General features: G+C 30.5%; 1 protein-coding gene across 4 annotated transcripts in view; it reads left to right on the forward strand.

The window, feature by feature from the left end:
• The first annotated feature begins 2,325 nt into the window (after positions 1-2,325).
• Positions 2,326-25,148, forward strand: part of LOC125077562 (eye-specific diacylglycerol kinase) — a 167,391-nt gene continuing 144,568 nt past the window's right edge. For 2 of the 4 annotated variants that reach the window (XM_047689503.1, XM_047689505.1), the window contains exon 1: positions 2,327-2,424. The gene's annotated coding sequence lies outside the window, so the exon portion shown is untranslated. Of the gene's footprint in view, positions 2,425-25,148 lie in introns of all 4 variants that reach the window. The other 2 variants (XM_047689502.1, XM_047689504.1) reach the window with 2 other exon arrangements.

The raw sequence follows: 25,148 nt of genomic DNA on the forward strand, positions 1-25,148 counted from the left end.
CGCTTATTATCATAACAAAGTGGATTCGTTTAAAGTAATTTTAATTTATAATGAGTCGTAATTTATGGATGAAATTGAAATCTTTTAGGGTCTATTACGAGCTGTTCTATTCTTAAAATATAATTGCTCAAGTTTCTTTTAAAGTAAATAAATAAATTAAAGGTAAAACGTTTCGTTTTCTTTCGTAACAAAAGCTAAATAAACATAAAATATATACAGCGTATAAGCGAACTTGCTCTTCTTTATATAATTTACGTAGGAGTTTAAAAATGACTATTTGTGTGACGAGTCACACGAATACGTAGATTGAAAGAATTATTTATTATCAAAACGTTCGGGGCTTACATTCCAAGTCCAATGTGTTTTTTCGCAATGTCCTTGAAGTTAATTATGACAATTTATTTATTAGAAACAAAGTTTTATTACAATTTTTAGTGTAGAATTATATGACTTTATCTACAACGTGCAAGATTCTACGAGATCTTAAAAGCTTAGGTATGTGGAGTTTTAAAAGTCACAACCCTAAGTGTGTTTACTGTACATTCAACTGGTATTGTAATCAGTGGAGCTGTTGCAGATTTTTTTGAAGTCACCATGAATCTTAACATTAACTAAAAATTTTCATTCCTAAATATTTACTTAAGCCACACTGTATACTTATTTTGCGTATGTCTCACACAAATTTACTAATAACCCTCACCTTATATTTAATTATGGGAGACATGAGGAAAGCCTATTAATTCGTGCTACTGATTCCGAAAGCATCAACAATAAGTTAAGTGATATAGATTCATACATTGTACTTGTTGATTTAGATGTGGAAGCGGTAACCAACGTTTTCTACAATAGAGTCTTGAAAAATGTAACTAACGATAATGATTAACTAATAAATTGTGACCAAATATCTTATTAAAATAGTTAGGGAGACACGTAAATTTAACAAAAAATGCTGGAATTATTAGTAATGTTTTTAGGAGGTAATATGTAAATAACTTCATTGTTTGAAAATATGAATTGATGTTACTTTTATATATTTCTTATTTCTTTACTTTGTAGTCCTCCTTTTAGACCTGTCTTAAGAAAAAAGCAATACGTTTTCATCAATAAAAAGTCGACGTCTTTAATCTTATTCAATTTTTACAGCACTTGACATCTCTTATGAAACATAGCTGTCAGATAGACGTATATCGAATACACAAAGGCAATCGATAAAATACACCACTTCTTGCTTATTAATAAACTTGCAGAAGTCGATATACATGACGATCTACAACGTTCGTTAAATGCTTATCACCGTTAACGCATTGAAGCAGCTACCATTAAATGTTTTTGGTAGTCCTTCATCAAGTGTGCTTTAAGGCTCAAGGAGTACGTCATTTAAATCTTTATTATAAATAATAATATTTGTGATAATTTTAAACGTTCGGATATTTTATTAAATGCTGATGAAGAGATTTTTTTTTAAAGCTATCAAATATTCTCATATACTGTAAGTAATTATGTAACGACTTGCCTGTTTTCCATAAAAAATCCTTTAATATTCGATTACAATCTAAATAAACAAGGGTGTGCGCCTCGGCCACAAGTTGTTGTTTAATTACCATGTCGATCATACGTATTGTGAGTATATCGGATGCTGGGATTTATTATTAGTGTGTAAGGATTTTCACTTCTAATTCAAGTTTACTTATCATCTAGTATGCTTTACCTGTTTGGGATACAACGTAATTTTCTTAAACATATTTTACTTTAAAATATCGTTTGAAAAAAACATGATTTTTCTTTTTAAATTATTGAATAACTATATTGATTCTCTTTTCTTTCTTCGAAATATGATGCTCGCAATAATTTTTTACAGATCTTTCATAAATTATCATAATGAATTTAATCATCTTGATTTATGATGCTTATTAAAATGCTTATTTTCTTATATTAAATAAATTGATTTGTTGTTACAATCGAATCTTCAGTACAATCGTGATAATAATTTTTACTTCAAAACTTCGGTGTCACTGATTAGACAGACTTCACCGGCTAGTGAAGCTCGAGAGCGAAACAACGCTTAAAGTATGTGGCAGAATTTGAAGAATTCTAAAGGCAGTAGTGGGTGAGGGACGAAGCGCAGGGGCGCGGCCGCCCGCCCAAAGCTCGCGCCAGTCGCCTTCAGCCTCGTGGGCGCTCAGCTTGACTTGCCGGAGCGCGCGGCTTATTAACGCAAACATCGCTATTTGTGTTTCGCTCTGGGTTTCAAATATTTAAATTTATCCGCTTGTAAATTATTGTATTTTTTTAATATAAACTAAAATTCGAGTGAGTGACTCAGTGACGGGTCGCTTGTTTATACCACGATGTGCGGCGGTGACCACGCGGCCGCCGCCGCCGGGTGATCATCGGTATATTCACGTGCCGTCATCTCTTGCACTGGTAAGTAATGTTTACAAATTTATATAAATACTTAAAGTATAGTAAGACCTTTCATTGCAAGCAGAATAAATATTTTAAAATGGATTAATGTCACTTTGTAACTTTTATAATCGTTAAATTATATTTAGGATGTGTTACTAAAAAAGTTTGCATACAGTACATAAATTAAATATGAAGAATATTACTTTAAAGTGATATTAAACTGCAAAATTTCATAACTTTTCTTACTTTTTCAATGTTGAAAAAGTTGCCCATAAAGTTGTTGAAAGACACTTAAGTAGTCTTGTTTGAGGTAAGTTATATTTCGAAATGAAAGTGGTTTCCCTTGATTAAGAATTATATTACTAATTAATAAAAGCTTCAAGTTTTAAACATTATTTAATTTGTTCAGTTAGAAGAAGAGGAACCAATTAAAAAACTTTGATAATAATTATTTAATATATAATCAAATTAAATAGCTAATCTTATTCGTATCAAAGAAAAATAATAATAGAACAGAATTTATTTTAAGCTAGTTAATTTTAAATGAATTCAAATCAATCATTCAAATCAATAATTAACTGTACATTTAATCAGCTTAAATTGAAATGGCTTATTTGAAGTCTCTTTTTTCAACTACTATTTAATTTATATTTTATTTCAAACGTGGTAATCTTTTGAAATTTCGTTCATATTTATGAAACCAGTTTGTTGTTGCTTCTAAAGTAATTCATCCAATATTCTTTTATTATATCATTTGTATCATATGATTAGGACACTCAATATTTCCGTAGAGTATGATTTTTACCATTTTTTTATTTGCCTCCATTTAATGTTCTTTGATACAGATATATACATATTGATGTAGAATCTAATTTATCACGTATTATTGTAAATCTCTTCATTACGTGCTGATGGGATTACATAACGCTACTTCAGGTGAAAAAAAGAAGCGAAGCAGATGTTTTAATACTAATAAGTTCTAACAATGATTCACTTCAAAAAACAATAAAACATCACATTTATTTAGTTTAAACAGACTTTTAACGTATTTTCATACAACAAGATAAATTTTATTTCAATGTGGCTACAAAGTTGTTGAAATATTTCAAAATTTTATGAACAGATGTGTGGTCAAACTTCTGGGAAAATTCGTTAGAGTTCACGAAACTATACTTTCTTTTTTAATGATTACAGGACAAGCAAACATTTTTTATAATATCGCAACTAATGCCTAAGCTTCTTTGTGATTGTAATTACACAATTATGCACACAGAAACAAAATAAAATTGTTTAGTAGTAGAATAATCGGCAGATGTTATTTTGATATTTTATCATAAAAAATCCATAGAGAGTAGATTAATAAATTAAAATTAACGGCCTCGTATTCTGATAATCGATCATCGAAATACAAACGTCTAATCTTAGCAGACATGTATTATTTACATTTATATGAAATTTTCCAATCATTCTGACATATAACTAAAGAATACGACACAATAAAAGCATTTTCTTATTAAGTTCTATACTACTGCCAGACTGAAAAATACATTTATCGTTTGAGCTTAGAAAGCTTCAACTAAGATTTATAGTATTTCTTTGTTATGAACTCTTTCAAATACTTTGGAATAAGTTCAGATTACACTTTAGAAATCTTATATATCACAGAATCGAGACTTTTATTGCTTACATTACGAAAGAATAACGATAGATTTCAACTTTCAGAAATTCTATAATTTGATTATAACAATAAAATTAGTTTTTATATCGTTCATTTCATTGTAAAAAGCCAGCCGATATGTATTTAATGAATACATTTAATTATATGATACGATGAAACTTGTATTATGATTAAATTTAACTACATTACGATTGTATCGATTCAACCGTGACTTCAACAACTTACTCGTGCAAAAGTTGAAACTGGAATATCAGTTTTGAGTAATTTAATGTAATAAATTTTAACGTTACCCGTTCTGATCGACTGCTTGCTCGACACGTGTTACGTGAGGATTCCGAAACAGACATAGAGCATATAAGCATTCATTTTGATTTAAACACCGGAGACTTGTAAACATTATATTTGTAAATTATTATGCCAATAAGTCTTCAAGAGTGTATTGTATAGGAAATCAATTATCTATTACCGAGTTACAAACAAGCGTTCTTGTAGTTTATTATGTTTCTCCAAATACATTATATTATCTACTGAACTATATGCGGGATTCGTGGCGCTTGGATGATATTATCTCCATGCGAGTCTATCTGTAACGGCTGTCATGAAAGACGAATGCACAAAGACTTTAACAACTACACTATCTACTTGTGTACTAAGACGTGTCTATATCATCGTAGGTATGGCGATCGGATATCGTCTACATTGAACAATAAGCAAATCGCGTCGGACGTTTACAATGTAAATCGCTTATATGCGATTACGCATTCAATGAAATGGGAAGATCCTGAACCGTACTAAAGTTTAATATTAGAAAGCGATTTAATAGGGTCGTTATCTTCTGACTAAAAACACGTATAATAGCCGTAAATACAAGCCTAATTTTAGTATAGGGGAGATACACTGGTTTAACATTTATCTACAACAATACCTTTGTTAATATTAAATAGATACTGTTTTAATATTGCCAAATAATAAACATTTTAAACGATACAATACATTGATATGTAGAACAACATGTTTTATTTAAATGAAAGTAAACCAATGGGAAAATTGAAGTTTTAAGCAGCGGCATTCATATGCATATACTTAGGCATACAAGTAAAGTTCCGTCGTTAGATATTAAAGTGAAATAATTTTTCATTATCTAAAAAACATAGTTACAATATTTTAGAGTGATTAGATTACAAACTCGTACATATTTTATTTATGCATTAGCGAAATCAAAACGTATTATTATAATGATTCTGTAATAAGGTACAAAGTAACTAAAAGCACATTTTCAAAGTAAATGCATTATAATCATGCCGATAAAGTCATATAACATAATCAGAAAACAATATATGGAACAAGGGATAAAAAAACGGTTGTACTCACGACATTATGTAAAATACTTGATGTAAATTTTGCTCAATCATACATGTTTTTTTTTTTATATTAAAACATAAAGACATATGAGCTGTTTTTTGTTAAATAGATACATCCTGGCTCTTGCCATTTATCAGGGAGTGAGATTTACTTTCAGCGCCTCTCGGGTTTAACCATATTGCCGTTATTAGAGCTTGCATGCATAACTACATAATGTATCATTATCATTTAATTTAGCAAAAAAAACATCAAAATTTGACCGGTGCAGTTCTGTAAATTGATAAGCTTAATCGTACGAAATTTCACGTTTTGCTTGAAATTAAAAGTAGCGTTTCGTTGCCCTTTGATACCTGGTGTTTTAATTGACTGCACTTTTCGCTCTGCTTCAAGCCCGTAGCTTTGGCTCGAGTGCTTAATCTACTCAAAGACATAGGCGCTATAAGAAGTATATTCCTTCAGCTGACCATTCACCGTAAACCATGGGATCTAAGATGTTAATACCCTTTGTGCCTGTAATTACTCTGGTTCACTCACCCTTCAAACCGGAATACATCAATACAAAGTGCTTATACATGTTTGTCGACAGGATAACTGATGGATAGATATTTAACCAGGCTCATACAAGCCTTATCGATGGTCGGTTATATACGTTGTTAATTTTTTATACATTTTGTAATTAGTTAGTGACTGTTCGCATATGCATGTGAAACTCGACCCGGGAGGTCCACGTTACAAACTTTTCAGCTGGAATAAACAAAAATAAAAATCTGAACTTCGGCAGGGGAATAGGTAAAATAGCACCGTACTTCTAATTTACTATTCGCTGTTTGTGTTATTTATTAAATGGACAAATTTTATAAACATATAAAGACAATTTTACGTTTCATCCTCAAACTACTCATCCCTAGGTTTTATGAATTATGTAAAATGGACTTGAGGTTATTTTAAAGATCTTAATCGCATTCTACTTACATAATAATTATTGGTAAAATAAAAACGGCCAAGTTTATATAATGGTTTGTTATCCAGATATGTAAACACATTTATGTAAAAAACATGTACATCTAACTTTAAGTATCTTGGGAGTTAAATGTCAAATAATGGACATGGAAATTTGTACTCATAACCAAAAAATATAGCTTTCTAGACAAGGGTACAAATGTTTGTAATATTAAATCATATACATATAATTTATTGACATCATTCCAATTATATCAAGAAGTTTCCTTAATGAATCATTAGATTTCGTACACAGCAGCAAATCTCAAGCAATGAATTAATGTTCAACTAAAAGATTATCATAGTGAACAACTATATGAAGCCCAGATGCATATCGCATTCCCATGGTTTGACCGAAAGTCAATCGGACGGGATCGAAGAGAGATCAGGCGTAGGACAAACGACTTTAGCTGGATTCGAATACACCCAAGTGTAACATTACCCATTTGCCAAGTAATCGTGGAATTTCTTTACATTTTCTTGACATTTCTTGCCATGTAATCGACAAAATAAAATTTTAAAATGATGTTCTCGCGTTCTACTTACAGCTTTAAGCAACTGGGTCCAAAAGGATGGAATATTTCACAAGAATTTCTTATTGAATGTAGGTAAGCAATAGAATAGATTTTGAAAAAATCATCTTCTAATGCGGTTAAATGGTGTAAAAGTTTTTATTAGTAGTACGGTTTCTTTAAAAAACTTAAATATTGTTTTCATGAAGTTGAATTTTAGTATGCAAGTTTGTTTGGTATTTCGTAACTTTTTTAAATTACAAATATGGAATTCGGTTTTTACGTTTTTGTTTATGAGTAAGAGATAGTTGTATCAGCGTTTTTGAAATTTCATCGCCTATGGGAATGAAATTGGGGATAAAAGATGTTTTAAAATTCGCATTTTTTAATATTAGAAATACGGAAATAGGTGTTGGAGGTTAGCTTGTAAGAAAAAAAACCGTTGATGACCACCGTTTTAAAAATATTTTTTATACATGTAAATTTTTTGTAATTTATTATTAAAGATCGCATTTTTCTTTTATTTAGTTTCTGTGTAAGGGGTTGAACGCATTTGTTGCAGTCTAGCATTACAAGATGGTAACAAATCTCATCCGTGTTTATTCCTTGAACTTGAATAATTTGACTTTGTAATTTTCAATTGTTTTTTTTTCAAACTTTAATCTTTAAATATCCATAATAAAGATCATTTTACATTTTTGTAGAACAGATGTAAGTCGTCAAGGGAATAAAAATTAAAATGGAGTTGATCGGAATTAATTTTTAGTTTTATTATTATACCGTAATAAGTAGGAGAATTTTATATTTTTATAATGTGCTTAAAGAACATTGTAAAAAATACAATTGCAACATGATAATTTCTGTATTTCCTTCGATTCTAAAACTCCATTCCATTTAAAATTGTCTTAAGTATTTTCCCTTTAAAAGCGGTGGCATAATTCGTTATAAATTATTAGGTCCTTACATATTAAATTGGCGTTTTGTGCGGGAGGTATATAAAGTTACTTTTTTTTGTACAGTTGGGGTAGGAAAAGGTTCGTCACCTTAAGGTCTATTTTCGTTTGCTCAGTATGAACGATAATATGTTTTACCGATGGAGTATGACATATTGTGTCGCAATGTCATTATAAGTCGAATAGCGAAGAGTATATAAGCAGTTAAAAGCTATAATAATAAGGAGAAGCCGTCATTCGGTATGATAATTACTAACTTTTCACGAAACCTCATAAGCCTTCGTGAATGCTCCTGTAACATCGGAGATGAGGATATTGTCTTGTCTCTTATAAAAGAGTGTGCATAGTAGTAATCCTACTTTCTACTAATATTATAAACGCGAAAGTTTGTGTGTATGGATCTGGCTGATCTCTCTAAGGTATGGATGGATGTTTGTTACTCTTTCACGTAAAAATTACTGAACGGATTTGGATAACATATAGGACACTTTTTATCCCGGGCAAACATTAAATCTCTCGGGAACGCAGGTGAAACCGCAGGAAGGAAGTAATAAATAAAATAGTAAAAATAAATAGTAATTAAAATGGTAAAATTTATCCATTTAAACAAATCTTTATTTTATTAAAAACCGCCATTCGTGTTAATCACAGCTTGTAGTCGCTGTCGCATTGATCCAACAAGGCGAGAGTATATGTTGATTCCTCTGAAGCCCTCCCAGACACTTCGGCTATGTTCTACGACAACTGCTTTGGTTTTAATAACGATTTATTATTTATCCACCGCTGCACCATCAAACTTCATAGATTTTCGATAGGGTATATCCGCCGCTTTTGCAGGCCAAGGAATCACCACCACTTCCCGGTGCCGATGGAACCACTCATCACATGTCACATTAACAGTCACTTAAAATAGCGGCCGAATAAAATTACAATTGTTTTTATTCTAAGATTGTAAGATTATTGCAAGTATATGACACTGGCAGACTTTGACAATTGACAATTAAGATATCATATCTACAAAATAATTAAAATCTTCTAATGACTAATTAGGCTATAAAAAAGTTTTTATGTTTATATGACACTAGACGTAGTCCAAAGATGTTATATTATTTTGAACCAAGTTATCATACTATGTTAGTTTAATTTTATATGCAGTTGTCTGTTCAGTGCTTTAGTTTCAAAAGGTACTAAGAGTTTTTGACTTGATAAAGGAATGAATTTGAATACTGACGAAGGTTTTCTTACTCTGACTGTACAATAATTTTAATTAATCAAAGTATGCACCGTTGTTATCTATGCACTTTTGCCATCTCATTCCCTTTAATAAAAAATATGGGGCAAGAATCAATAAACTCTTTGAAGGCGGTTTGGACTGCCGCATCGGAGTTGAACTTTTTCTCTCCTTCGGCTGTTTCTGCAGCTGCAGTTGTTTATTGGCAGCAAAGGTAAAACTCGTTATCGTTAATATACCGATATTTAATGTTTTCCATTGTGCGGTAATAAGCGATGCCAAGGAGAAAAATTACGAGGAAAAAACAAATGAATGACTGTTTTCAAAATTCAAATGTACCAGCTAAATTAATTTATAAATTTGAATTGGGAATTCTTAATCAAAGAAGAGAGCTGTTGACAGACACCCCATGAATTTCACGTTGGTTATTCTAAACTAAATTTTTATCCATATTATGTAATTGGCCTAGGTTATACGATTTCTGAGACATTCTATCTGTTTTGCCACAGAAATACTTTCACCCCGTAATTGGGCAGTTAGTTTATTATAGATAATTAAGTATCGGTTTTTAAATAAGTCTGTATGTTATATAACTTAATCTGAATTCTATAAATTGTTACCTATCTTTTTAATCTTGGCAAATGTTTGATTTAAGTCTCATTCAATCTTGAAATGTGTTATTTGCATTAGTATTAATCATAAGCTGTATATAGCTATTTACGTCAATATAAAAGTTTTATTGTAACAGAATGTTGTATTAAAATAGAACTGTTTATTTTGTATTAACTGAGCCATTGAAAATCCTTTAGTCACAGAGGCTTTCAGTAATCTTTTACTATGGCTAAAATCTAATATCCTACCACGAGAAAATGCAATAATGGATGCTCCTCTATGTATCGGAAAGGGGTAAATCGAAAAGCAATAACCTACTGCATATTCAATTCTGTCGGCGGCTATATATTAGCCGAAGAGTTTAAAAAATTTATCGAAAACATATCGTTTGCTTTACGACACATTTATAATGTTTATTATTTAATTTTATACTTCGTGGTATTTAATTTACTATGAAATACACTGTGCTTATTATTTTTAATCTTGTAAAAATGAAAGCCTTCCAGGGAAAAAGAGGTTACAAAAAAAAAGCAATATGCGATGGATTCCATAAGAGACGAGATTTTACATCGATTAGTTATTTGGCAATAAAAGCCTTTACATGCTCAATTTATTTATAAATAATAATAATTATTATAACCTGCCTTTTAAATGAAAATGTATTACAGTTATTAAAAGAGGTGTAAAATACGTGTTGTTTAGACTTAAACAGATAAAGGCTTCGCATTTATACTATGGATCTGAAATTTTGAATGGTGGTTCTGTTCCGATGACCATTTAAGGTAAGCATGACCTGAATCTTGTCAAGAATCAAGATAACTCCTTAACGATTAACAATGTCAGGAAATTTCGTGGGAAAAATATAGAATTTTGACAGACCGTGCTCAAGTGTCTCAATGACATTTTTTTGTTTACTTTAAAATTATATTTATATTGCTTCAATGATCGTGAAATTAGATCAATTTATGTTACATGGTCAGTATTTGTCCACTGCTAGATGTAAGCCTGTAAATTACGCTATTAACCACAAACTCGGCGTTTCTAAGTTGTCAGTAAAATATTCGTTTGTGGCAATTTTTATGCAATATTCACATTAGTTTTGGTTACAATAAGGTTAATTGTTTCGATATATTTTCAATAGTTTCATCTTATTAAAGGTACAATTATATTCATATAAAAATGTGTTACATACATGTTAACGAGGAAATAAAAATTGGATGTCTAAGCTTGTTTCGACGTTGTGGGAATCCAAGGTGATAGTTATTTTACAGTTTAAATTTCTCATTACGAGCCTCAAATGTTCACATTTGCTCCAACTTTTTATAGTATCTCACATGTGTTTTCGTTTTTCTTTAATTTTATAAACAACACCGTAAATAAGGTTTTAATAGCTTCTATTCTACTGTGATGTTTCCTACGCATTCTTTGTGATTTAATCGTCGTATTTTTACTCCTTATACTGTTTTGTTTTGTCTAGAGTAATAGTACTGTATATCTTTATGCCTTTATCGAAAAATCTTTCTTTTCAAATAAAGCCCCAAAAATAAGCTAAAAATAATTATTTTTATTTTACTTGCCGTAATATTTTTTTCTAATAATAATAAATAAATAGAATTTATATATTATGTGTATTTTATGTTAACAAAAGGCAACATCTAACTTTGTTAAAAATATCATATTCTATATACACGGTAGAAGCGCAAACATATTTGTATAATTTTAACGGCTTTCGGGTACTTGATACGAACACGGGAATGCTTTTGAATTTCTCTCCTATAAATCATACTACCTCTCATATAATATTCTTAATTACGTTTAAAATATAATGACATTGTTATTAGTTTCAGTAGGTTTATTTTACTCTAGCATGGACGTAATTAGTCGGTACTCGAAATTGCCTTTGCGGTGATGATAATGATAAATAATAATTATTAAGCAAAACAGAGTGTAGGACGGCGCTTTATGGATTGATTTAATATATAATATATAATAATTTATTATATATATTCAAACGTTTATTTTTAACGTGACACTTTGGTTTTGTCTTAGTAAATTCATTGGTTAAAATTATATTACAATCAAGAAGTATTTTTGTTTCCTTGTTTATTTTTTTATTACATCAATAAATAATAATTTGAATTATATGGGAGTTTTTGTTATTATTAATAACAGGAAGGTAGACGGTCGGACGGTTCTGTTAATCGGAACACAGAAATACAAAGTATTGATGTTTGGCGGTAAATAAGTGATGAGTGGGTGATACCTATTGCCTCAAATGAGCTCGCATACATTTCTAACACTAGTTAATAATGACTGCATTCTTAGTGAACGCAGTTTATCTATTATGTGTCTATGTTGCGTGGAAGTGAAATAATCTTTAGTCTAGAAGTTTTTACTTAATAATTAAGCTTACAGTTATTACTGAGTTTTATAAAATGAATGATACCTTAATTTCGAATCTTATAATCATATCTTATATCAACAATATAATTTGTAAATTTTAAAGATTTTTTATAGAAAAATATCTGTGAAACTTCTATCAATTGGGTTTTCATAATAGTTTCAGAGAATTTAAAATACGTTTGATATAATGACTGGGGATGGGGATGGGTGCTAGCCGTAATATTGACTGTGCGCATACATTTTTAAAATATTAACATTTGTTTATATAGGTACATACTTGAATCAAAACCCCACGAAGCTTACTACGGATAACTTATATGACTGGATTTGAAAATGAACGTTAAACATTTTCGTACAATAATTTAGAATAACCAAATTTTATAAAATAGTTTTTATTCCACTAAATATTTATTATTGAATTAAAGTTATCTAATTTAATTTAATTATAAAAGTAGGATTTGACGTAATTGGTTGATAAGTGTGTATTTATATTCTGTGTCTGAATATTAAGTTTTTTAAAATTTATTGCTTCTGCTTAAGCTTTATTTTTCTCAATCGGTAGACGGTTTTTGCGCAGTAATGTATTATGATATGTGCGACGTCATAACCAATAATGTTATGATGGGGATGGAATGAGTTCTCACTCTTATTCGTCATTGGACAGCCAATAACGAATAAGAGTGAGAATATATAATTGTATTTAAATGTTGAACTACTGAGTTACTTGCCGGTTCTTCTCGGTAGAATCTACATTCCAAAATCGGTGGTCACTTCACTTAATAAAGTTTGTTAAATGACGATTCAAAAGTGCTTGTAAAAGCCTACTTGAATAATGTATATTTTGATTTGATTGTTCTCTTGGCATTCCTCTTTTTCAATTCCTCATAATGTTCAGGATAACATAATTTAGCTTCTTCCGGTACCATTTTGGCAACAAATCGAACAACTTTACGTAGTTAAAAACCAAAATATAACATTTTGGAACATTTTGAATATATTCCGTTAATTAATGCTTGTTTTTTTAAAATACTGTAAATAATCTCAATAATATATTTAGGATAGTAGATATGCAATTAAAACTAGACGTTAAACGTGGACTATGCTTATTAGGGAGGTAATTCATCATATTTTAGGGAAGGAATATAATTCTACATTTTTATAACCATTTGTAAAATATGAATATGGAATATTTAAGTGTTTTATAAAATAAATGAGTGAATTTTCGAACTATAATGACATACTACTGTCTACACGACAGTCAAGGTCAATTGCTTTATCTATTACTAAATTTTATTAGAATAATTACAATTTTAATCCGTTATTAATAAATTTTATTCGTAGAAATAAAATTTACCAACAGAAAACTTGATTGATTAAATACGAGACAGAATTTGACATTGAAATAATTAAATATTTATAACAAATAGAAGCTTTTAAATATTGTGACAAAATATGAGCATAACATTGCAGCCAAGCGATCATTTGTAAAACCAGGGCTACACCTGTGCGACCAAGCAAAGAATGTTTATTGATACTGCTGTTGCCCGTATATTTAGTTGATGGCTATAATAGTATGTATTAATAATAATAATTAAGATGAACTGGGACGTGATTATGCTGCACGTATTACATACAATGTTTTCAAAACTACATGATAACACTGGAAAACAATAATAATATAATTTGATGGCGTATTACAGTTAATTTCAGATTCGATAATCTAGACAGGCAGTAATAATTTAACGCTTATAGAAATCAATATATAATACACAAACGAAAATTCACAAAAGTACGGACATAAAAATCTGTAAAGAAATAAATAAATATATTAAATAAAAAGACAAAGTGACTAAGTGATTTTATTTTAAAATTTCATTTAGTTATTTCATTATTGCCAAAATATTAATGGTTGGTTTAAGCTAAGAATATTATATTCCTATGAGCCCTTAGTATTTCTTAGAGGCCCTATCATCGAAAATTGATAGAAATCATAAATATCCCCGGAAAGCTAAAAGTAAATATTATGAATTGAACATGAACATGTATAGAATATGTTTTTTTTTCTGAAACATGTAAAACAGTAGAAAATAAATTAAGCGACTTATAGATAAAACGAAGCGGTCCGTGTTACTACGGAACCATAAAATAAAGAGATGTGCCAGTTGTAGACGCTAATGACTACTACCTTAACTGGATAGTATAAATAGCTTGGCGCTTTTGTTAACGTCGGTCTATGTGAGACAAGCATCTAGATGAAAGTTTATGTAGGTAAAGAGGCAGAGCACTGACGTCAATGTTGCTTTATGATTCAATCCGATGTTAAACCGAGCTCGCCCAGCTGAGTGCAGCCCGCTCTAAAAATAATTCTTTAACAATTTCACATACGTCTTAACAGGGCGCCATCGCTACGCAAAACACGCCACGGAACTGATACACATTGTAATAGAACATCAAATAGTATAAATAATTTTAAACATAGCTATGGGTATTTAAATTAGGTATCATTTCATTTAATATATGTTCTACATTATTAAAAATCGAGGACTCATAATACGTTTAAAATGAGTACCTAACTGTTAAAATAAAAAGTTATTTTAATTTTAGCAGTAACTCATTTTATAGTGTATAATAATTCAATAAATTAAGATTAACATATATAAATATTATAATGTTAACAAAGTGATTCATTCTTGTATTTTATATTGATGTACAAATTGTATCTTCTATCTACACAGATAAAAGACAATTCGTTTACCATCAAAACAAAATATATTGCTGTTTATTCAATAGTTTTATACGTATTCAGTAGAACTCTTGTGAATAAACAAATGTAATACAAAACAATCTTGACAAATAGCTTTTTTCTAGTAAAAACATTTTCAAAGGTAAATTGTATTTTAAATCAATATTCTATTACATGCTAGTAATAATTAATTATTTATAGTATAATTGGCAACGCCCGTAGCAAATGTTTCTTTGATACGTTAGAAAGACTTATTTTTCACCCGTAGGTAGCAAAATTAACTTAATAAATGGAAGAAAAGTTTTTTTTACTCACAATAAAAATAAATGAGACCACAATTTAGAAGGCAGTTTATTTTAATATTCCATTGAATGCGGACGTGTGCCTGAAATAACTCAATTAATTTTTACTCCCCCGTCAACCAGTAGGCGAAAAGTTCCTTGACTAAACAATAAATATTTTGTTTTTGTTGATTAAACACGAAACTTTTCTGAGTCAATACTTGAATATTTCTTGAAACCTCTGAGGAGAACGTATTTCCTATTTCACCCGCGTCGATTTCAGTCCGTTATACGAGTATATGCCAGTTAAAACTTTTTTATACGTATAATGGCGTCATAACCGTAAATTGTGATTTACATATCTTCTTAATTTTTAAATTTATTTGTTTGATAATGTTCAATATGATCGTACATATCATGCAACGTACAATATTTCAGGTCAAAATAAAAATAGCTTTTATTGTTTTTGATACATTGCATAATAAGCATAATGAAGTAGAATTGGTAGTCTTTTAGTGAGCTCATGAGGTAAGTGATCCTAAGATTGGAATTAGAATTCTTAATCTAGACAATATAACTTTATTAATTTAAAGTGGCAGTGCGTGGTAAGAATGATGTGTTACATTCTCGTGGCTTGGAAGGCACCTAGAGCCGTTGGTCCTGCGCCACTTTTGCGGTCTTGTTGGATTGTTGTCCCGTCGGATTATAAGTGCGAAGGAAAAGACAGTGCACCTGTGTATGCGACCTTCTATACTATAATGTTCTATAATATATATGTGTGTGTTGTTTTTTTCTTATTTTTAATTATTACTTTTAATATTAAATCAAAAATGTTAAACCTTTTATGTAGTCACCGGAAGTTCGTATCAAATTCATATGTGCATGTCCGATCTATTTACCATTAAAAATTGTATAAATGTCGATACTAATTATTTATATAATGTTATTTAATTTAACTTAATATATTTATAAAATAGCAAACTCATGTTTCTTAGAAGTTACCTGTAGAAATTCATCTCAAGTTATTTTGCAATTCAGCATCTCATCCCCATAAGGTGCTGCTGATACTTCAGTGAAGGCCTCTTTTGAAAATAATTTGATGACGGTTTACACTCTTACCCTCGGTCATAAAAATATTTTCTGACAACAGAATAAGTTCTTACTATTTGATTAAATATATAAGGAAATAAAAAAGGCAAAATAATAATAATAACTAAACTTATAAACTACTCTATATATAAAATCTATGCGTCAAACGATTTAATTCTTTTTTATTCAAAATAACGTTATATATCGTTTACCTATCTTTGTCTCTCTAAAAGTTGAAATAAGAGGCGTTGTAGTATACTTGTTATTTATTCCAAAGTAGTGGTAGTTAAAGTAAAAGGTACTTTAGGGAGAACGTTGATACCGCTCTCTCGTTATTTGATGCATACTTCGAGTTCATTAGCTTTAAAGAATATTTGAGATAGTGAAAATAATAAACGAGTAAAATATCAGCTGTGCTATTAGGACGCCACCTCGCTTTTTTTTCTTTTACAAACTTTTTTTTAGTGTAGGTAAGCGGATGGAAAAGCTGATAGATATAAGTGGTCATCACCACGCATACGTATTGGTGATGAAAGAAATATTAATCATTTCTTAGATAGCCAATGTGGCATCAATCTTGGCAGCTAAGATGTTATGTCCCTTGTGCCTGTAGTTACATTAGATTATTCACCCTTCAAACTGGATCAGCAATACTAAGTGTTGCTGTTTGGCGGTAGAATATCTGATGAGTAGGTGGTACCCACCTTGACGGCACAAAGCTCTACCACTAAGTAAATGTAAAAGTGCAATCCTTATCTACTCATTGATCTCCTACGAAGAATTGATAAGTATTCGTAAAGTGCACATGGGTATAAAATATAATATAAGTACAATAAGAAACAACATGACCATTTATTGGTCTAGTAGGGACTGTACTGGAGTCGATTCATCGAAGGACAAAATGGTGTTTTGTTCGTAAGTTGTACTATTTTTGTTAAACTTTTTTGGAAAAATATTTCTCACCAAACCCAGGCCTTTTTATTATAAGTCTAGTCGTGTTTGACGGTTCAAATGTTTTGTCAAATTTAACAAATACATAAATTCTGATAATTTCCTTACAAACATAATTTTATTTAATTTATAAATTTTCGCAACCAACAATAACTTGTTTATAAAGCCAGGATTACCAAATCGATTGAGATATAATTGTGTATACAACTTTGACGCTGATGCTAATATAATCTGGTATATTTTTAGAACATGGAAATTGGTTTAGTAGTTGTTCATTTTCCTTTTTTTATTTTAGTATTATGGTATTGTTATATTATTTTTTATATATTTTTTTATGATAATTATTCTACATTCTTTTTTGGGCTCTTGTGAATAGAACCAATTTTTGGTTTGTGGAGAGCGCAATATGTTTACCCTCTCTTCAAGTGTTGGGCCGAATTGAGTTTTTAATTATATTTGGATTATATATGATTATATACATATATCGAGGGTTAACGGGCTATTTGTATTAAGCGACATTTTTAGAACTTTACAGGAGAGAAATTTAAAGTTTAAAAAAATAAAAATAAATAAAAAATAACGCTATTAGCTAAAATATAAAATCAAATGGAGATAGCCTTGTTCCACTCTGTCCTCTTTGATAAAGTCAATATTATTTGTATTTTTAATTCACTTTCGATACAAGTTTATTTACATTATACTGCCAATATTTTCTGTAAGAGAAAAGAAGGCGTTTACCCATCTGTGGGGTGAAATAGTTATTATATAGAAATATTTAATACCTATTTCATAGGCTGATAATACCTATATTTGATGTAAAGTACAACTTTAAAGTTTACAACAATGTATCTGTTTCTGTTTCTATAACCAAGAAGGGTAATTAAATTCGCCTTTGAGGAATATATAATTTTAAACGACCTACGAGCCTATAACCGTTTTGAATATGACCTTATAAGCGTTTTTAATATTTTAAAATAAATAGGCTCTAGCCCTAGAAGCTTAGGGTGTGCTGGAATTGCTGCGTGTTTATTGAACGTCGTTTAGTTAACTAAAGCTGAGGTATGCCCCCAGAGACTATGAATCTTGATTGCGTAAACTTGTAAATTTTAAGTGTGCCGAAATCATAGATTGAAGATAATCCACCGTTGGACAAAGCAAATGGGCTTGGACGGTGTCAGTTCTACAGCAGGTTGTCAATATTGTTGACCAAGTAATAGGATTAACTTTGCATATGTAGCCGATTGGGCTGATGATACAATGTTTTCTCTTAACGCCAAGCTAGAATATTAAGAGTATTTGGTACTTTAGAGAGCTTAATAAAAGCAGTTAATACAAAATATTCAAACATTATTATAAGTAATATTTTATATACTTGTAATGATGAAGCAGGTTAGTCCGTTGGTCCTGCGCCTGAACTCTTTCCGATCGTATCGGATTTGCAGTTCTATCAGATTATTCAGGAATAGAGAACGCATCTGTGTTTACTCACACAAATTTGCACAGTGGCAAGTGGTCAATGGTTGCCGTTGCCGAAATCGGCCAGATGAATAACATTATCATCATAAATTAGTTGATTTATATTTAGACCGTCATTTAAAATTATACCATTTTAATTATTGAAATAATCTTATTGCATGCTGGAATTTATTCCAGGTATTCAAAACTAATAATAGTACGATTAATTAAATACAAGCAAAATATTCCTGTACAAGATAGTAATACATGACTTTAAACTAACATAAACATTGCTATTTTGTTGTGTATGATATTGTATCACTATTCAAGTTTCCACAGGACTTAACTGGAATACCGTCTTCCACCTCGCGTTTGAAATAATCTTACTCGGACCTGACTAATTGAAATGTATTACATTTTAATGCGGGTGATGAATACCTTTTTGGTTCGAGATGAACTATGTTTTAATTAAAACCGACTAATATTAGCAAGTGTACAGAAGATTACGAACCTTGTATAAATAAGTAATTACACATATTCCATGTTAATATGTACAAATAAAACTTTCTCTCAATTTTAAGAAGAATACCATAAGATTTACCATGGGGTAACATTGTACCGATCGAATTTCCGGCTGATTTGACCACTTTTTATATGTTGATCTACAGTCAATAGAAGCAGTTTTATTAGATCGTATTTCCTGGAGAACAAAATCAATAACGGTTTTCGAATCAGTCGGAAATTCGATCGGTACGAACTAACCCTTACGCACTATATATTGCCCGCACAATGTTGTGAGAAATTTTGGATAGTTAAAGTTTATGTAGATAAGGATTGTGTATAGGAAAAAAAAAATTAATATTATAATTTTTACATAATCAATATATGGAATAAAATACCTATGGCCTACCGTTTTCTTCTTTTCCCTGCCCGTGCCCCTATTAATTTGTGGACGGAGTAGCATGTCTTTCCTTTCCAATCTCCTCTATTATTCGTCATCTGATCGTTCACATCCATCTCTCAAATCCCTCCTCACACACTCCATCCATGTTTTATTAGGTCGCCCTCTTCCCCTCCTTTTTCTACGGTCATGTTCATCACTGTTTTAGTAACGCGCCAAAATTCCACCCTATCGCCGTGTCGTACGCCTAGCACAACACCTCCATCCCGGGAAGGAGAAGTTTGGGCCCAGACTTGATCTGATCCCAGTGAAATGCAGCATCCTACCCATAAATTATAGCTTATGTTAGTCATAATATAAAGATTCTATGTCAATCGTAGTCCATAGATACATAATACAGCTTATGCGGTAATCTTAACTAAACATACAAAAAAACTCGCAATCTCTTGTAGAAGATAGGTATGATTACGCGTTTCAATAGTAATTAATATTCGAAGGGGAAATATTTAACTTATAAAAAAAATGATATTCGATGTAACACTGGAGCAGCATAACATAATTAGAGGACAATTCTACTTAACCGATTTTTTACGTGCAGCTATCGTCCCATAATCACTGGGACAAAAATCGCTATTCGCAAAGATCGCTATTAATATATAAGATATTCCTTTCATATTTATGTAACGTATCTTCTGTTCCGTTATAATTGATTCGCAATGATTAATACAGTTATTTTAGGTTCAATTAATTTGGAAACTTAAATAAACGTGAACGCCATTTATTTTTATTTGCATTCAATCGAATCCAAATAGTTACTTGTGAGTAAAAATAGATGCCATTTCATGCTTCAAATTTAAATTTTACTATAAACATTTGCATTTAACATGCCACAAAATAAATAAACTTTAAAAAAGTAATCAATTCAATCAAATTATACTTTATTCAAGTAGGCTCTTGAGAGCACTTTGGAATCGTCATTATACATGATGAAATTAAATTAAAAGCTACCAAGTGATAAAGCAATAAATAATTAATGCAATTGTTTCTCTTTGATTAGCGGAGTGGACGTCTCCAGATAAATCTGGATACTTATTCAATAGGTATAAATACCTATTGAATAAGTAGGTTTAGGTACTTATGTTGATAAAGAATAAGATTTTTAGTCATAAGTTTCTAAGATGTTCATTAACGGTTCGGATTTAAATAATATTATTGTGTGATTTAAATAACATGAAGTGTCGTTTGTATAAACGGGTTTGTATAACTAATGCAGACTAGTATTTATATTATATTAGGCCGCGGCTTCGCTCGCGTGGAAATTTAATATATTTACAGATTAACTTAAAATATTACGTTAATTTAAGACCTCTTTGTATACCACATTGGTGTGTATTTCACTCCTTTGGGTAGAAAATCCAGAAACGATTAAATACGTATTTACTCATTTTTAATCAGTATCCCAAAAATAAAGTTTCATATCTCTAACTTATAAAAATGACGGATTTCTATACAAACTTTCAAACCTTATTTCACCCCCTTATGGGTAGAATTTCCAAAATTCCTTGTGTATATTCAACTGAAAACGATCCTACTCACCAAATTTCATGACCCTATCTTTTATTGTTTATGCTCGGCGATGATGAATCAGTCAGTCAGGACATGTTATTTTATACTATAGATATGAATAACATTTTTATCTTTTTAAATTGATTAAATTTAGATTGTGAAGCTGCTTTGTAATATAAACATGCAGGGACATTAAAATAACAAACTCAAATTAACATAATACAAAGAAGGTACCTATATAATAATAATAATAGTAAAAAAATCGACTACACAATACTTTCTGTGATGTCTTGTAACGACTGTAATTAGGTTAAAATGTAAGCAACTTTTATTTTCAATTAAATGTTTTGCTTAGAAATGCAAGCCGTCATCAAAGCAATGGTACAGCAAGCGTTTTGTCACAAAAAACATCCAAGTTGCCGTGGATATAAGTTAGCCTGTGCTAAGCATTGTTCGTAATGAAATTAATATTTGACAAAATAAAGTTAAGACATCATCTAATACGGATGCTTCTCCTATTTAAAATAACAGGTGTCAGGTACATTACAGAACCGGGTTTTCTCGGAATATTTTATTAAAAGTAATCATGAAACTTTTTTAATTAGTCACCCAAAATATAATAAAATAATAAACGCTCTAAAATACGGAAGAAAAAGGTATTAAGTAAACAGCATGAATTTATCGCAAGGCGAGATATTATTATTAATGCGCAAATTTGTGAACATTAAGGGATTAGAAATTACCCAGCGCACTTGCACTTCTCACTTGTCCCTTATTTTGTGAAACGGCGAGCCCAAAGGCGTGGCATTTGACAAGGTGGAAGGCGGCATTCCTTTGATTTACTCGGTAGGCTGTAGGCGACAAACCTTTGTTTACTGCAAGGACGTTTGCACTGGTCGATGTCGACGTCGTTGTAAATCTAATATTTTATGTAAATTACTTATTACTATTTTTATATTGTATGCATGTTTGTTTGTTTGCTACACTTGGATAAAAAATTTGTTAAAAACTACTGATCTGATTTGTATTTTCGTTATTAAACGGATTTTATTTTCAGAGAGGGTTTAGTGTATAATATATTAGGACCTAACAATGAGACTTGTCCATAACTAACTGCAATCTATCCACGGTCGCTGTTATCGTATGTGTATGTCGTTAAATTTTCATTATATTTCGCCATATAAAACTGTTTGCTCTAAGCGTACGACCTATTGTATTGAAACATTAGCATTAGCATTTTAGCATTAGCAGCCTGTAAATTTTCCCACTGCTGGGCTAAAGGCCTCCTCTCCCTTTGAGGAGAAGGTTTGGAGCATATTCCACCACGCTGCTCCAATGCGGTTTGGCGGAATACACATGTGGCAGAATTTCGTTGAAATTAGATACATGCAGGTTTCCTCACGACGTTTTCCTTCACCGCCGAGCACGAGATGAATTATAAACACAAATTAAGCACATGAAAATTCAGTGGTGCCTGCCTGGGCTTGAACCCGAAATCATCGGTTAAGATGCACGCGTTCTAACCACTGGGCCATTTCGGCTCAGTGGTATTAAAACAAAATTAAGAAAATACGAAAAAATAAAGTACAAAGTTACAAAAAACATAAAAAAATTTACATAATATGAAATATCTGAAATATAAATGAAACGAACAAAAATAAATGGTAAGGAAGTGAATAAGACTGATTCATTTAAACTATTTCGGAGTATAATTTTTCTTATTGCATGAACTCATTAGTGATTTTTTTTTTCATTTAATGTATCGTAACAAGTTATAATTATCAGTTTTAAAACAATAATTTAGGATTCTGTTACAAAAGTCTAATAATATCTACCTACTAACTTTTTAAATTAGTTTCATGCTAGCTACAAATGTAAAATGTTAGATATTCTTTGACTCATACCAGTAGATATACCTGACTAAAATGAAATGTTTACAGCAGCTGTGCTTCAAATGCACTCACACCTACACCGAGTACGTGACACAAGTCTCAACAAAAAGAATAAAATTAAAAATGTTAATGTAATTATTTCGTTAATTTTAATTTAACTTTAGTTTTTTTTTTTTTTTTTTAATAAAGAAGATTGCGATGGTAGGCCCACGGTCAAATGGGCCGGCTGATGGTAAGCGATGACCATCACAAATAAACACTGGCACTAAAATAAATATTAACCGTTCACTACATCACCAATGCGCCGCCGAGATATATTGGTGTATATCATTTTAAATATTGATATCTAATTAAATATTTTTAAATATCATGTAATTAAACAATTCAGTTTCACAATAGGCTCAAATATGATATGCTATTTGACGTGAATTGTTATGTCATCTTTATAACTATTAAAGCGCCGCAGATAAGATAAGCTGCAAAAACCATCCTACACATAATAAGTACAATAAGTACATACATATATATAATTTAAATTGCTCGAGCTTGGCTAAAATCTATAGAAGGAAATGAACTCAGAACTTTATTAATTTTCCTTTGTCATCGGGTTATCAGATTTTATTTCTAATACATATCATAATCAAAATCTATATTATTTATATTTATTGTAAGATAAAAAACAGTAAGTTCCTAATATTATATCTATTTTTCTTCCCAGTCCTTATATATATTTTTTTCTATTCAACCGATAAAAGATATTATACAGAAAAATATATCTTTCGAAATTAAAGTAAAAAAATTGTTAGTTTATAAATGTCACTCTGGTGGATTAAGGCACTTGAAAGATTTCACTTGAAATTCGTTTCTGATCGTATGCCTGCTGTTACAATACGGTATTGTTGATTTTTTATTTTAATTACGTAAGTATGAATAACCTGTCTTTGCTGCCTTTCAAAGAGAAAAATCCATTATAAGCTCAGATATAATAACCCTCTCCTTTCAAATGAAAACCGATATATCTGTAGCGTTACCCCGAAGTATTATTTCATAAGACATAATCAAGTTATACTAGTCGAGCCGTATCTATCAATATCAGGTAGTGGTCTGATTTTTCTAACCGCTTATGATGTGGACCTGTCTTCTAAGTTTATACTAGAAGTAGTAAGGGACCTAAAATTGATCCTCGTGGAACACACATAGAATAGAATAGAATACAATATTCCATTAATAAATAATAATAATAAATAATCGTTAATGGAAAAAGTATTCATTGGAAAGGAAATCTTTTCTGTGAAGGATATTAATTGTTTCTTAAAGATTAAGCAAACAAAATCACATGTTAATTACGTGGAATCAAAATAATAATTATATTCATAAAAAAAGTGAATTAAAATAAAATAGGTACACACGAGTGTACTGCATACAGTCTGGTTGCGTATACTGTATACTGGCTGGTTGCGGTTACTAATTAATACTGATTACTTAATCTCCTATCATACACTGAATGACATCGAAGCAAATACAAAACAATAAACGGGTGAAGTAAGAATTTTTTTTTTTACTTTAAAAATGAGATCAATTATATACATATGTACAATTTTGTTTTATCTTTAATTATTTTCATATGCAACAATAACATAGGTACTAATGACTTTTAAACATGTATAAAACAAACTTTACCCAATGTTTATTCAATATCCTACATTCATTAGGCACGTAGTATCAAAATCGTATCAAAGTTTCCGCCGTTAAGGTTCAGAAGTGTCCCGCCTCGAATCGAGAACCGAACTAATGAGTCGGCAAACACGGCCGGATACAAACGAGTAAACGACTTGTTTGCCTTTCTCGCACTACGACCTACGGTTACAGGATTGGCATGTATACAATACGTATGTACATATATTAAGTTATCTCTCAATTTAAAACTACGAACTTGGTTATAGTAAAATCTTTTTGTCGTTAGTTAGATGTAATTTATTTTAATTTGGTGAAAAAATGTATGAAAATCATCGAATTGAAACATGTGTGTATCAGTAGCGTATTAACGTATTTTTTGATTATAGTATATTAAATTGTTGCCACTCTTTACAGTTCCCGGGCCCTAGCTTGTTATT

Source organism: Vanessa atalanta, chromosome 4 (assembly GCF_905147765.1).
Source record: "Vanessa atalanta chromosome 4, ilVanAtal1.2, whole genome shotgun sequence".
NCBI lineage: Eukaryota > Metazoa > Arthropoda > Insecta > Lepidoptera > Nymphalidae > Vanessa > Vanessa atalanta.